General features: G+C 33.1%; 1 protein-coding gene across 1 annotated transcript in view; it reads left to right on the top strand.

Annotated features, from left to right (window-relative positions):
* Positions 1 to 17526, top strand: part of LOC113520121 (nucleoporin 88) — a 160901-nt gene that overhangs the window by 127799 nt on the left and 15576 nt on the right. The window lies entirely within an intron of this gene.

Genomic DNA, 17526 nt, shown 5'->3' on the forward strand with positions numbered 1-17526 from the left:
TTTGTATGGAGACACTATCTATATAATCTAAGGAGTACACGTACCGTGTGTCCAGTTGCAATGTTTTTCAATTTAAAACATTTTGTAAAATTTTTCTTTTTGTCTACTTCATAGTAACTACAATTCACGTAATCTATCTTATTCCTTATTTACAGTTTCCCTACTAAACATACGTCTTTAATACTGAACGCTGTGACGGTTCGCCTATAGTACAATAGGTTTAATACCATATAAGTGCATAGAAAAGAAACAGGGGTTCCTATGGGTGACCGCTGCGAAAGCTGAGCTATTTAATATAAACAAACTTTAAAGTCAAGGTTCACAATAGTATACAGAGAAGACGTTACCATATATAAAATATTGACACAGAAGGGAAATGATGTATCCAAAGTGTAGTAGATGCCACAAGAAAATTAAATAAATTAAACAAAAATATATTATATTTTATATATAACCAAATTATAGTTTACCTTTTATCATCAGGTGTAAAAAGGATGCATACAACACAGTTTAATAAGGTTTATGAGAGCCTTTAAAGTTTTATAAATTCGATAATAAAATTAATAGAAAATACCAAAATACGTTAACATATAATTAAATTGAATTTGAAGAAAAGTTCAGTTCGAATAATAGGCTAAATCTGATTATTGAAATATCTACCCTTCGGTGACATAATCTATGACGTTATTAGAGAAAGAATAGAAAGAAATAAAGAAAAAAAGAGAGACGGCAGATCGGCGGGCGCGCGGGAGTCGCTTTTTAGGAATTGCGCAATGAAAGAAAAAGAAAGAAGAAAAAAAGGAAGGACGGCAAATGGCGCGGGAGCCGTGTTTTAAGGAATTGCGCAATAAAATAAAAAAATAACTAGGATATAGATCTAGGAGGGACTGGATCGATGAAGGGGTTTGAGATCTTAGTGTATCACTATCGATTAAGTGTGTGAAATTAATCAATAGAAGACTGGAGAATCCGGTGAGCTTGTTCCATTTATTACTACGTAGTTAGATTTTTGACTGTGATCGCAGGCAAAGTCTATACTTAATATTTTTCCCAACAACTATTAAAATACGTATTTAGTCGAGTCCATATACCTTTAGGTAATGCGTATATCGTTAAATGCAATCACATTTGAACAAATTTTACATCAATATAATTTACGTACTTACGTTATTCTACTCATATAAAAATCCAATTATATGGTCGTTTGATAGAACTTCATCAATTTGATTCAATGTTCTAATTGTCCAGTTTTGGAAAATACTTATTAAATCAGCTATTAAACTATTATAATACTAACTAGATTCATATCTAGTTACTATAAATTATTTATTTATTGAGGATAAATAGACTGGGGTGGCTGTGGTCTGGTCTCATTGCTGGGGAAACAACCATTGATGAGACAGAGATGTTATTGAGTGGCGGCTCTGTGTGTGCAAGTGCGGTGTGGGCTACCTCCATTGGTTGGAGTGACTGTTTTATGTGTATTGTGGGGGTCGGTGGATGCAGGAGTTTGGGCCGTTCCTGGTGGCAGTCTGTGGGGAATTGCCTGTGTTCAGTCGTGGATTGATGGTGGTTGGGACGATGATGATGATGGAATAGTAGTATTTATTACACTATTACAGTGTTGGTTTGGAATTTCTGTGCATGCTTAACGTCCCATGGTGAAATGTTTTCATACCATTGCTCGGTCGACTGAACTAATAATTCTTTTGTATACTTCTAATTACCCATGATTACATGTGGGGATTTGTTTTACACCAGATGTACAAAGAGACAGCTTAACTGTTGCAAGTGATATTATGTGAATGTAATACTTTTAATACATTATTAATTGTGTTACTAGATAAATTCATGTGACTGTGGGGTGTTTATGGTAAACAAGCCTGTATTGTTTAAGTAGATATTTTGTCTTGAGTTATTATAAACTTTAATATTGATTTTGTTGTAGTAAGCAAGCTGATAATAACAATTCTGTATGTATTACTGGTTTCTAATAATATTTAATTATGCTGATATTATAGGTGTGGATTTAATTCCTAGTGGTAATAAAATTATCAAAGGATTCTCTGACTATAATTACTCTTAACTAGGTATGAGGTACACAATAAAATTAGTACTAAATGACAAGTGTGAGCTATGTATTTTACTCATATTTAGGAAGAAAGTTGTCATAGCGATATGGTTTGTATGTGTGTTGTTTGTTCATGTTATATTGGCTAGACAAGTTCAGACAGGGTTAATATTATTGAATCTTTATTGGATTTATATTTAATATACATATTTTGAATATTTATGGGAATAGAATGGAGATATACAAGTAGTAAAATATAATATTAGTATTTTATAAATTTAATTATCGAGTTAGTTGTATATGTTGGGCTGTATCCAAGGAGATATGAACCTATTAATATCAAGTTAGGACAATTACTTTAAATATTAATAAAGCAAACACTAACACTGATTATTCACTATTTAATAAATTTACATTAGAGGTTAGAAATCAAATAGATAGCATATTGGGAAATCTTCACCACACATGTATTTGAGGAATGTTCTTGATAATTAGTACTGTATGTATATATTATTGCAAGTACAATTGCAATAAGAATGTTAAACTTCTAATCTTCTGTTCATTCTTGAATTTGAAAGTAAGCTTGGCTACTGATATGAATATAAAACTGCAGCATTACTGGATACTATTAATTATTACTGGTGTAAACCTTGATTATTTATATCACTGATAATTTAGTTATATATTACGGTTGATATATGATGATTTTATATTTAATTATATTAAACAAATACAAATAAACAAACTTGCTAGTATTTGTTACGTTGACAGTTGTGATAGATAATCAAAATTCAATTCAATACATCAATACGTCATTCAATACGTCATTAGTGTGACAGATGTCAAACAAAAGGAGATTATACACGTTATGATTCTATATCTAAGTCTATAGAAAATTTATATAATTTTCTGTTATTTTATAATAACTGTAGGGGAAATATTGGAATTATTTATATGAGAAATTTCACTTAAATGATATGATAATTATTTAAAGACCTAATTTCTTAGGGATTTAATCATGATGATTTAAACACTAAAACACTTGTTTATCTGAGAAATCTTCTTAGTAAATAGGTTTACTAAGACACTAAAAGGAAGTAGATATAGTATAACTATAGTACAGCTACAATAATTGTATAAGACTTACTGTCCTTTCTATACAAATATATATATTTAATCTATATCTTTCACATTATAATAATGCAATATATTGCATCTACTACTACAACATACACAAATAGGACTTATTGTCCTTCCTATATACCTATATATAATATTTGACCTAGCACTTTAATGTGTAATTTATCAGTATTCATGGCAACAACCAATTAGGACTTATAGTCCTCTCTATAAAGCTACATAATTATTTAATCTGATTATTTCACTATGTGATTAATCAAACCTCTACAAATATTACAAAAGATCTCTATTACTCTCAACACAATAATAGCTTGTTGGACTTAGTGTCCTCAAACTTATAGAAAACCCAACTGGTTATTTCACGAGACGTTGTTAACTTGTGATTAATCAGTGTCTTTTAAAGGACTTATAGTTCCTTTAGATATATCTCTCTGAATAAATAATTGGTTAATTCACAATGTGGTTAATCAACAATAATATTATATATAATTGACTGGACTTATAGTTCATTCAATAGCACTCATTACTTTTAGTAGCTCTCGACCTATGGGTTGGACTACTCGTTCTTAGGCTCTGGCCTAATCAACAGATGTAACTTGAACCTTGAGTATTCTTGGTATTAAGTAAATAATATTAAATTGACAATGCTATGTTATGATATAGCAATTATCAACATTATATGGCTTGGCCAATTCCAGGGTGTGGAAGGTATCCCCTATCACACAAATCTTCATCTCTATCGGACTGTCTTCACAGGTGATCTCTAATGTCACATTATAGGGCCGAAAGGTTATGTCCCAACAAAGTAAGTTCTGGTGTCTGGGTGATCTCGCTTCTTGGTCTGATCTCTTGTGGAGCCGAAGGGAAACCCCCATTGAGTAAGCTCGTAACAGGGTGACGCTGGGAAACAGTTTCGTACTGTTAGTGGGTGATCTCTATGTCGCCATATAGGACTGAAAGGGTCATCGCCCATGAGTAAGCTCTCGTGTCGGAGTGATCCTGGGATTTCAGTTCTGATCCGTTTGCCTCTGGCAAACACTAATTTATACTGGAAGCATCGTGGGGCTGGTGGAGCCACTGTAATGTTGAAGTAAATGTACTTATGTTTGGTTTGGAACTGAGAATACTCATTCCCTTATTACCATCAGAGTGCATTAATAAATAGTAATACCCTTCCCTACCTTTTAGGAGGAAGAGTTATAGATAGTTGGAAAGTCTTCCACTGGTCCGGGCGTGTGAGGGGCCCGACCGCTCCCCCATTTTTTTTATTATTACAGTTATTCTGTAATTTACTATTAAATTAACATAACTTCCTAGTTACATGAATTATGAGTATAATTCATTAATTATTCTTAATCCTTAAAGACTTATCAATCATCTTCATTTTTTAACTCCTATCATATACCAATTAAAGAACCTTTTGGTTATTACACACACAACGGGTCCTACATTACTAGACGATCACACATTTATTTATTTGGCCAAATGATCAAGTGTTCTATTATAAGATCTGTTCAATATTATGTATTTCGCAAAATCAAATTGTTGTCTTGTAAGGGTTTATATGATTCATAGGTTGTTTGGGGTGTATAAGACAATATAGGTATGGGGTTATATTGAGAGTGTTAGGCCATTCTTTAGGGTAGGTTTTCATTAGATTTTCATAGATTTCATTAGGTTAAGCCTTCGTAGGCTTTTCTTAGGCTTTGTAGGTTTTCCATGTGTAGGTTAGTTTAGAAGGTAGTTATTTTATATAAGGGGTGACACATAGGCAAAGGGGGGACCATCACAATTGGTGCCGTGACCAGGATATAATTGGTTCATGGCTATTTACATATCAGATCAATATGAACACTTGGTCACAATTGGAGCTTGTGACTTCAGGGATTGGTTATTAAAATATGAAGGAGTATAAAGTTAAACAGTAATATCTGCTAATAGTAAAATTCAAAACCAACTTTGATGATTATGACTAAATAATTATACCGTCATAGATCTAGGATTTGGACCTAATTTCATGAGCTCTATGTCTATAGGTAAATAGCCTATTTTACTGTTATCTCATGTTCTTAGGATTTAATTTATCAAATTCATTCAGTGGTTACCTATTGAAGTCAATTGTACAACAAATTACATAATTTGGTTTTTTTTCTCTCATTTACTCTATATCAATTGAATAAATTATATTAAGAACTACACTAATAGGTACATAACAATAGCAGCAAAGATAGCTTGCCTACGTTATACTCAGTTCACACTGATCTAATTTTATGCTATAGGACACATTTATTATTCTTTTGCTTCATTAATTCTCAATTCTTACTGAACTATTAATTTAACATTATATTAATTTTATAAACAATAATTATGCTATAATGACTTATACATAAAATTTATTAATCTCATTTTATTATTAAAGAAATAAATTAAGATGAATTAATGACATTATTTATTTCTGAGGAAATATCCAATTGATTTTTATTTCATAAACTTTTATGATGCAGTGACATTGATTTTATATATATATAAAAAAAAAAAACAAATATTATATAATTATGATTTGATTTTAATTTAGGATGTTTAAATAGCTTATACAATGTTTTATAGGGGTTTCAAATTGAAAGTTAGACGTTTCATAAAAGATCATTAAGGTTAGTTAGGGCCTTTAGTTACTTTATTTGATTACCTAAATTTGAAAATTTAATTAGGTATTTTCATATTGTTAAATTTAATTCCAACAATTTATTAGGATGCTATTATAAATATTTTATTTAGTTTTCTTCACATAATTTCTTTATTTTACTTTACAATTATAGTTCAGATTTTATTTGATTATTTACTTATTTTGACTTAGACACTTTATTATATAAAAAAAAAAAAACCCCTTATACTTATATCAGAGGGAGATTTTGTAGGTTATTTATACATGTGCACTCTCTACATGCCTAAGCATTTTACATACTTAGATGTTGCGCACACTTAGTTTATTTAGTCCTTTGTAGTTGCACAAACCACAAGACATCTGTATCTTTTGAAATATTAATTTATTGTACAAAATAAATTAACTGATGTATCTAATGTAACTGTTTATATTTATATTAGGTTGTCTGTTGTGATCTTTTGGTAGAAGCGATGGGAGGTATTTATCTATCTATCTAATGGGATTACATAATATTTTATTATAAAACTTATTGGTCATGTTATTTCTGAGGGTATTAAGAAATAGTCATTGGTAATTTAAGTATATTAAAGGAATTTAAAGAGAATTTATTAAAAGAGTTTTAAACTATGGGGGCCGTTTGTATTATTTTATGCAACATATTTATAGGAGTCTTAAAATTGGGGGGCCGTGCAAAATTTGTCAGACAGGGTGGCCGGTGGTGATAAATTATTATTTATATAAGCTTTACTTCTATGATTAAAATTAATAAATAAAAATTAAATTTATTTGAATTTTGTTAGGGACTATTATTTTTTTTTTATTCAATGAACACTAGGTTATTTCTTAGATGAAATATGTATTTGTGGTTACTTAGACGCTTCATAAAGTTTTATTCGTATTGTTTAAATTTATTTTAACAAATTTATTTGAACATCTTCATTTTAATATTTAATTAACTTGGGATTTTATCTAATCATTTATTTACACTTAGACAATTATTTTAGGATTCCTTTTTGCATTTATTACATTTTAATGCTTAAATTATTTCACTTCATTTCACTTTAGGTTTTTTACTTAGGCTCTTTCGCTTGTTGATATGTTATACTCATACATTTAAGCTTTTAATTATGAACTTCCATTTAGATGTTTTAACTCGTATCTTTTAAATAGATACTTTATCTAAATTTACTAATACAAATAACGTATCTATTAGGTTCTTTACTTGAAGCTCTTCACATATTTAGGTTTTATACATTTAGACTCCTCACATACTTAGGCTTTTCATACATTTAGGTTTTATAGACTCCTTTACACACATTTAGGATTGTATTCATTTATGCTGTTTATGACATTGTAATTACATGCATTGAATTTATTACATATAAATAAACGAGTATAAAAATTTTAATTATAAAATTTAATGGATTCACTCTATCATTACAGCGTATGCAAATTAATTATAAATAATTATTTACAAATCTATTCATAAATAAATATTATGCTTAATTATTAATATATTGAGTAGAAATTTTAAGGCTATTCATACACATAACATTCAACAACACATAACTTCGGGTTTAAAGATATTTTTAATACTTTTATTGTTTTGAGTCTTAAGAATGTCAGAGTGTTAGGCTAGTATCGATGAATCAATGAAAAATTTAAATGATGATCTTAAGCTCTGTAAAGTTAAATTATATACACATATGTGAAGTACATTTTTAGGGTTGGAAAAAAAAATTGTAACAATAGACTTATCTTGTTGTAATTATCAATCCGGTAAACTCCTTGATAATTAGGGGGCCGGATGTGACGGTTCGCCTATAGTACAATAGGTTTAATACCATATAAGTGCATAGAAAAGAAACAGGGGTTCCTATGGGTGACCGCTGCGAAAGCTGAGCTATTTAATATAAACAAACTTTAAAGTCAAGGTTCACAATAGTATACAGAGAAGACGTTACCATATATAAAATATTGACACAGAAGGGAAACTCCTTTGATGTGTTTCCAAAGTGTAGTAGATGCCACAAGAAAATTAAATAAATTAAACAAAAATATATTATATTTTATATATAACCAAATTATAGTTTACCTTTTATCATCAGGTGTAAAAAGGATGCATACAACACAGTTTAATAAGGTTTATGAGAGCCTTTAAAGTTTTATAAATTCGATAATAAAATTAATAGAAAATACCAAAATACGTTAACATATAATTAAATTGAATTTGAAGAAAAGTTCAGTTCGAATAATAGGCTAAATCTGATTATTGAAATATCTACCCTTCGGTGACATAATCTATGACGTTATTAGAGAAAGAATAGAAAGAAATAAAGAAAAAAAGAGAGACGGCAGATCGGCGGGCGCGCGGGAGTCGCTTTTTAGGAATTGCGCAATGAAAGAAAAAGAAAGAAGAAAAAAAGGAAGGACGGCAAATGGCGCGGGAGCCGTGTTTTAAGGAATTGCGCAATAAAATAAAAAAATAACTAGGATATAGATCTAGGAGGGACTGGATCGATGAAGGGGTTTGAGATCTTAGTGTATCACTATCGATTAAGTGTGTGAAATTAATCAATAGAAGACTGGAGAATCCGGTGAGCTTGTTCCATTTATTACTACGTAGTTAGATTTTTGACTGTGATCGCAGGCAAAGTCTATACTTAATATTTTTCCCAACAACTATTAAAATACGTATTTAGTCGAGTCCATATACCTTTAGGTAATGCGTATATCGTTAAATGCAATCACATTTGAACAAATTTTACATCAATATAATTTACGTACTTACGTTATTCTACTCATATAAAAATCCAATTATATGGTCGTTTGATAGAACTTCATCAATTTGATTCAATGTTCTAATTGTCCAGTTTTGGAAAATACTTATTAAATCAGCTATTAAACTATTATAATACTAACTAGATTCATATCTAGTTACTATAAATTATTTATTTATTGAGGATAAATAGACTGGGGTGGCTGTGGTCTGGTCTCATTGCTGGGGAAACAACCATTGATGAGACAGAGATGTTATTGAGTGGCGGCTCTGTGTGTGCAAGTGCGGTGTGGGCTACCTCCATTGGTTGGAGTGACTGTTTTATGTGTATTGTGGGGGTCGGTGGATGCAGGAGTTTGGGCCGTTCCTGGTGGCAGTCTGTGGGGAATTGCCTGTGTTCAGTCGTGGATTGATGGTGGTTGGGACGATGATGATGATGGAATAGTAGTATTTATTACACTATTACAGTGTTGGTTTGGAATTTCTGTGCATGCTTAACGTCCCATGGTGAAATGTTTTCATACCATTGCTCGGTCGACTGAACTAATAATTCTTTTGTATACTTCTAGTTACCCATGATTACATGTGGGGATTTGTTTTACACCAGATGTACAAAGAGACAGCTTAACTGTTGCAAGTGATATTATGTGAATGTAATACTTTTAATACATTATTAATTGTGTTACTAGATAAATTCATGTGACTGTGGGGTGTTTATGGTAAACAAGCCTGTATTGTTTAAGTAGATATTTTGTCTTGAGTTATTATAAACTTTAATATTGATTTTGTTGTAGTAAGCAAGCTGATAATAACAATTCTGTATGTATTACTGGTTTCTAATAATATTTAATTATGCTGATATTATAGGTGTGGATTTAATTCCTAGTGGTAATAAAATTATCAAAGGATTCTCTGACTATAATTACTCTTAACTAGGTATGAGGTACACAATAAAATTAGTACTAAATGACAAGTGTGAGCTATGTATTTTACTCATATTTAGGAAGAAAGTTGTCATAGCGATATGGTTTGTATGTGTGTTGTTTGTTCATGTTATATTGGCTAGACAAGTTCAGACAGGGTTAATATTATTGAATCTTTATTGGATTTATATTTAATATACATATTTTGAATATTTATGGGAATAGAATGGAGATATACAAGTAGTAAAATATAATATTAGTATTTTATAAATTTAATTATCGAGTTAGTTGTATATGTTGGGCTGTATCCAAGGAGATATGAACCTATTAATATCAAGTTAGGACAATTACTTTAAATATTAATAAAGCAAACACTAACACTGATTATTCACTTCTTTAATAAATTTACATTAGAGGTTAGAAATCAAATAGATAGCATATTGGGAAATCTTCACCACACATGTATTTGAGGAATGTTCTTGATAATTAGTACTGTATGTATATATTATTGCAAGTACAATTGCAATAAGAATGTTAAACTTCTAATCTTCTGTTCATTCTTGAATTTGAAAGTAAGCTTGGCTACTGATATGAATATAAAACTGCAGCATTACTGGATACTATTAATTATTACTGGTGTAAACCTTGATTATTTATATCACTGATAATTTAGTTATATATTACGGTTGATATATGATGATTTTATATTTAATTATATTAAACAAATACAAATAAACAAACTTGCTAGTATTTGTTACGTTGACAGTTGTGATAGATAATCAAAATTCAATTCAATACATCAATACGTCATTCAATACGTCATTAGTGTGACAGATGTCAAACAAAAGGAGATTATACACGTTATGATTCTATATCTAAGTCTATAGAAAATTTATATAATTTTCTGTTATTTTATAATAACTGTAGGGGAAATATTGGAATTATTTATATGAGAAATTTCACTTAAATGATATGATAATTATTTAAAGACCTAATTTCTTAGGGATTTAATCATGATGATTTAAACACTAAAACACTTGTTTATCTGAGAAATCTTCTTAGTAAATAGGTTTACTAAGACACTAAAAGGAAGTAGATATAGTATAACTATAGTACAGCTACAATAATTGTATAAGACTTACTGTCCTTTCTATACAAATATATATTTAATCTATATCTTTCACATTATAATAATGCAATATATTGCATCTACTACTACAACATACACAAATAGGACTTATTGTCCTTCCTATATACCTATATATAATATTTGACCTAGCACTTTAATGTGTAATTTATCAGTATTCATGGCAACAACCAATTAGGACTTATAGTCCTCTCTATAAAGCTACATAATTATTTAATCTGATTATTTCACTATGTGATTAATCAAACCTCTACAAATATTACAAAAGATCTCTATTACTCTCAACACAATAATAGCTTGTTGGACTTAGTGTCCTCAAACTTATAGAAAACCCAACTGGTTATTTCACGAGACGTTGTTAACTTGTGATTAATCAGTGTCTTTTAAAGGACTTATAGTTCCTTTAGATATATCTCTCTGAATAAATAATTGGTTAATTCACAATGTGGTTAATCAACAATAATATTATATATAATTGACTGGACTTATAGTTCATTCAATAGCACTCATTACTTTTAGTAGCTCTCGACCTATGGGTTGGACTACTCGTTCTTAGGCTCTGGCCTAATCAACAGATGTAACTTGAACCTTGAGTATTCTTGGTATTAAGTAAATAATATTAAATTGACAATGCTATGTTATGATATAGCAATTATCAACATTATATGGCTTGGCCAATTCCAGGGTGTGGAAGGTATCCCCTATCACACAAATCTTCATCTCTATCGGACTGTCTTCACAGGTGATCTCTAATGTCACATTATAGGGCCGAAAGGTTATGTCCCAACAAAGTAAGTTCTGGTGTCTGGGTGATCTCGCTTCTTGGTCTGATCTCTTGTGGAGCCGAAGGGAAACCCCCATTGAGTAAGCTCGTAACAGGGTGACGCTGGGAAACAGTTTCGTACTGTTAGTGGGTGATCTCTATGTCGCCATATAGGACTGAAAGGGTCATCGCCCATGAGTAAGCTCTCGTGTCGGAGTGATCCTGGGATTTCAGTTCCGATCCGTTTGCCTCTGGCAAACACTAATTTATACTGGAAGATATCGTGGGGCTGGTGGAGCCACTGTAATGTTGAAGTAAATGTACTTATGTTTGGTTTGGAACTGAGAATACTCATTCCCTTATTACCATCAGAGTGCATTAATAAATAGTAATACCCTTCCCTACCTTTTAGGAGGAAGAGTTATAGATAGTTGGAAAGTCTTCCACTGGTCCGGGCGTGTGAGGGGCCCGACCGCTCCCCCATTTTTTTTATTATTACAGTTATTCTGTAATTTACTATTAAATTAACATAACTTCCTAGTTACATGAATTATGAGTATAATTCATTAATTATTCTTAATCCTTAAAGACTTATCAATCATCTTCATTTTTTAACTCCTATCATATACCAATTAAAGAACCTTTTGGTTATTACACACACAACGGGTCCTACATTACTAGACGATCACACATTTATTTATTTGGCCAAATGATCAAGTGTTCTATTATAAGATCTGTTCAATATTATGTATTTATTGTAAGGGTTTATATGATTCATAGGTTGTTTGGGGTGTATAAGACAATATAGGTATGGGGTTATATTGAGAGTGTTAGGCCATTCTTTAGGGTAGGTTTTCATTAGATTTTCATAGATTTCATTAGGTTAAGCCTTCGTAGGCTTTTCTTAGGCTTTGTAGGTTTTCCATGTGTAGGTTAGTTTAGAAGGTAGTTATTTTATATAAGGGGTGACACATAGGCAAAGGGGGGACCATCACAACGCATCGAATAGACTCTAAAATATTCCATTAGTATGACATTGACAAAAACGTAACTTAATTAAGGAACAAAGTCGCCAACATCGATCACGGACAGAAGAAAAGCGGCGCGCCATTCGGCGAAGCCTCTTCGGATCTGCATCAAACGATCGCGAATTGCCACAATCAATTTTCATTTGGCGCAACAAAAAAAGGCTCAAGGAAAAGGGCACAGATGGCGGACCATTTTTAATCGTCGAAGACCGGAAAGAAGAATGCTCGCCAGTCAGCCGCAGACAAATCGGCCATAATTAATGACGTGCGCACATTTTTTTCCACTTCGATACCAATAGCAGAAATAAAGGCGGCCACATTACAGGAGGGAAAACAAAACAGCGCGACTGTCGAACGAAGGAGAATTTATCATCTAGACGGCACCGACAGTCGGCGCGACCGCCAATGTCCATTTGGATAATGCCCAACGCGATTAAAAATATAAAAATACCCCACCACCCCGTGGGGGCGAGGGGGTGGATTTGACGGAGGACACCGCGCTGAGGACACAAAAGGATTATAAATGAGAAGGAATTTTAGATAATATTTGTACGTTGGATGTGGATTGTAATGTTGGCGGAGATCGGCCGCCGTTCTCCCCCACTCCGAACGGGGGATCCTTCCGCGATCCGCGCCTAATGAGTGTTTGTATCAATTTGTTAGTATTGTATTTGAATATTTTTGTGCGTTCGTTGCGATTTTAATCCCTTGTGGTCGTGGCAGTCGGATCGATGTTTTTGTTTAATATTTCTGTTTGGGCGATATATTTCTTTTTTTTTTATTTTTATTTTTAATTCGCATCCGTTTGATCGTTGGGCGGGTTGTTGATTAAAGGAATTGTGGAACTTTTTGCGGTCCGATATCTGTACCGCAGCGCGGCTTTGCTCTTTTTAATCTTGCACTTTGCAATCGGGCGCGGTATTCAATACAGCGGTGTATCGAAAACAAATTTGTATTCTATTTGTGCTATTGGATTTTCTCTTTTATATTTTTTCTCGGCGTCAATTGAACTAAATGAATTAACGAGACCTTTTTGACTATCTATGACTTGTTTGACTTCTATATTGGATTCAATTTGTTGGTTCTTGGAATGATGAAATTATTCAGTAATTTATCGTATTATTTTTATTCGGTTCTCTTGTAATACTTTAATTAAATTACACAATTAATATTCATAAAAATGTTATTATGGTATGGTCTTATAATAAAATCAGAAACGTGCGAGTGTGCCGCCTGCTGGCTGCGATAGTACAAAGGGCCCAGATAAACATGGAAAACGTAACTCATCATAATTAATACATTTAAAAAATTATTTTATTTTCAGGATTTTTAAAATACGAACGTTGAATCCGAATGAGCTCGCTCGAGAAAAGAATAACAGCGCCGCGACACGGAGTGTTTTCAATTCATTATCTCAAAAACAAAAATTTCATTAGCCCCGAGATTTCCTTTTTAAATTTAATTATTCATATTTAAATTAAACAAAATATAATAGAGGGCCGACGAGTAAAAAAGCGGCTTTATCGTATCATATTTTATTAACCGAATTTATAATTCTACACCGATTCGAGCAAATCCAGGGCGAGGGGGCCGGGGCGGCGGCGGTGCGATCCCAGGAAAAATATTTATGAATGCCAAGCAGAAAAATCCACAATAATATTTCAGGGTGGACGTCCGGTCTTTACTTGCCCTCACCGATCTATTTAAAAAAGAGGCCCGGAAGGACAAAAGGGCTGCGGGATCGTAAAAAAACTGGACACGTATACTCGTACAGGTTAGGGCCGCGGCCGCTTTGTCTGATTCTTATTTTTTACCGAATCGGAACGTTTTCGGCGCTTTTTATCGGTTTTTGTTCCGGAGACATTGTACCTCCCCGCGCCCACGTTTGTTCTAATGTGGCGCCATTTTGCTCTTTATACGATATTTTTTTAGTTGCTTGATAAATGTTGACCCAACTCTTTTGCTTTGTTACATTTTTCTCTTGCGCGGCGGCGTCATCTTTACTGATGTGCTTGAATTTTCCGCTTTTATTATAATAAATCTAAGACATCACATCTCGTTCGCTTTGTTGCAAACCTTTCGTGTATTTTAATTTTAATATCTACTTGAATATGCAAAGTTCAATGGTACGTACGATGCCTTGAACTAATGAACTGAGAACTTTTAATACATCAAAGAGATTTGTTTGAAATCTGAAAAGCGTTTGAAGAATTCGAAAGCCACTATCAGTGAATTTGCGCACATTATATTAGACCATAATGCACACTATGTAACATAATATACTTAAAACGATGAGTAAGTAATAAATGTGTTTTAATATAAAAGCAATGATGTCTGTGTGATCAACTTTGAGTAATTTCTACAAACTTTTTACTTTTCAATCTAAGAAAGGCATTGAGGAGTGAATTTGCTGTAACCATGCTGCAGATCCATCAACAAAGACCTCCACTTCCACTTTCCAATCTATCGATCTGATTTACATCAATATTTTTATATTCCTCTCATCATCGTCATCATCAGCTCAGCCATTATCTGTCGCCTGCTGAACGTAAGCCTCCCTTCTCTATTTTAAGAAAATTACTTATGTTAAATTAAACTAGGCTTTTAATAGTTAAATTTCTTGATAATTATTCTTTGCTGAATTTGCTTGATGACCTGGATAATAGAGTAAAAAAAAAAATTGTAAATGTCAATTAACAAATGTCATATGTAAATTAATGATTTGGAATTGTTAGATTTTTATTTATATATGTAGTATAGGTTACTAACTTTTGCTCGCTACTTCATGCCCGTTAATTTTAAAATTAGAAAAACCAATAAAATAGGGATTGTTAGTAAAATAAATTATCAGTCCCATTGCTAACAATATACTCTAACAGGTCGACCTCCCCGTGGTCCCCCCTGGAAACCATCGTGCTGAATTCCAAGTGTATTCATCACGATGGGCTAACTGACCTGCTTTTTCATCCTCACCTATCATCTCTCACTGGTGCCCCGCCAGCGTATACCGTTAGCGCAGATAGGGCTACCATTCCATTATCGTCCATTAAAAAAAAACCTATGTAGGTGTGTGCACACCACCAAGTGAGTCATTAGCTAGTACACCATTCAATTTTGCAAAAATTAAATCCGCAGTGTTGCCGTGCTCAAGAAGTACGACTAGATATTAATATTTCTCTTTGTTCGTATTCAGATACGTGCCTATTGGTGCATACATAAGTCAGAACTATCGTACAACCGTCCATATTTGCATGTCAAAATTATGAACAATTAGCATACTGCAGGAACGATACTGCGATGTAAACTCAATTGGCTGCAATATGATTAGCCAACACAATTGGACATGTAGTATGCACTCGTTGTAGAAATTAGAGCGGCATCTATTGGGATTGCCTGGGGATGCCTATGAATTAATTAAGTGAAGCGAATTTTAAAGACGGAATACTCGTTTTGATGCAAACTGTTAGTGAGGGGGCCCTTGTTTAAAATAAAAAAAAAAACTTTTTCCCATACACCGAAATTATTTGTTATATATTTTTTATACACAGCTAATAGAACGTTTTCATTGATTCGAAGCTTCACTGTGACTTGCGATGCGCGAGACCCTTGATTCAGGGTTTTATTGAGCCTGGATAAATCTAACTAGTTAGTGTTACTGGCCAGACCGGCGGGCAGAAACCAGGTCCGCCCTAGGTAGCTGGGCAGAAATTTGTCTAGCTAAATTACGACTGATTGATTTAAAGTTTGTATGTTTGTATGTTTGTTTGTTTGTTTGTATGTTTGTATACAGGCATAATACTGCTGATTTAAATGGAAATAAATGATATTGCTAGTAAGCAATAATATTTCTATATGCTAGGTTTGTAACAGAACGTTAAAAGAAGTTTTTAAAGCATAGCTTCGGAGATGGCCCCGGTTAATGCTCAACAGATTTTTTTTTTTCAACACAGGGGGCAAACGAGCATGCGGCTCACCTGATGGTAAGTGACTACCGCCGCCCATGGTCACCCACAACACCTACGGCATTGCAGGTGTGCTGCCGGCCTTTTAAAAAGGAATATGCTCTTTTATTGAAGGTTATGTTGTCGTATCGGTTCGGAAATACTGCTGCTGGAAGTTGATTCCAAAGAGTGGTTGTGCGTGGGAGAAAGTGCCTTGAAAAACGCATGGTGGAGGACCGCCACTCGTCCAGATGGTTGGGATGAAATTTTAGTTTATGGCGGGTTGTACGATGGTGAAAATCTGCAGCAGGTATCAATCCGAACAATTTTTCAGAGCACTCCCCATGATAAATTCGGTAGAAGATGCACAGGGATGCTCATCAGATATGAAGGGCGTATTGATTGTGTACATTTTGTTGAACTTTTTTTTTTAATTTAACTGCAGATTCATTAATATCAGGCGTTAACTGTCCACTGCTGAACATAGGCTTACCCCATGAGGGGTTTGCGAGTCGTTGTCACGTTTGACAGGCGGGTTGGAAACCATAGTTAGGCAAGATAGAAGGGATTATTGATAATGCAGTCCACTCCCATTGATAGATAGATAAATAATTTATTTACACTACTTTACAGAACACAAATACCAACAGACGCAAATGCATTGCCAGCAATATACCCTGTCAGGTCGACCTCCACGTGGTCCCCCCATCCATCGTGTTGAATTGTATTACAGGTGTTTCGTTACGATGGGCTAACTGAACTACCTTTTCATTCTCACCTATCATCTCTCACTGATGAGCCGCTAACATGTACCGTTAGCGCAGGCAAGGTTACCATTCCATTATCATCCATTAAAACCATAGTTTGGCTTTTGTGATGTTTTAAAAGGGACGCTGCTGCCCGTCGCTCTATTATTAAGCTCCCTTAGTCGCCTCTTACGACACCCTCGGGAAAGGAAGGGGTGACACGTTCTATGCCGGGACCGCACGGCGAAATAATCAAATAGAAAATATTAACGTCCCATTCGAGCTAACCAAAGTTTTTAAAAGTTACATTTACTGCGACATTGTTT

Source organism: Galleria mellonella, unplaced genomic scaffold (genome assembly GCF_026898425.1).
Source record: "Galleria mellonella isolate WM207_F2 unplaced genomic scaffold, CSIRO_AGI_GalMel_v1 utg312, whole genome shotgun sequence".
NCBI lineage: Eukaryota > Metazoa > Arthropoda > Insecta > Lepidoptera > Pyralidae > Galleria > Galleria mellonella.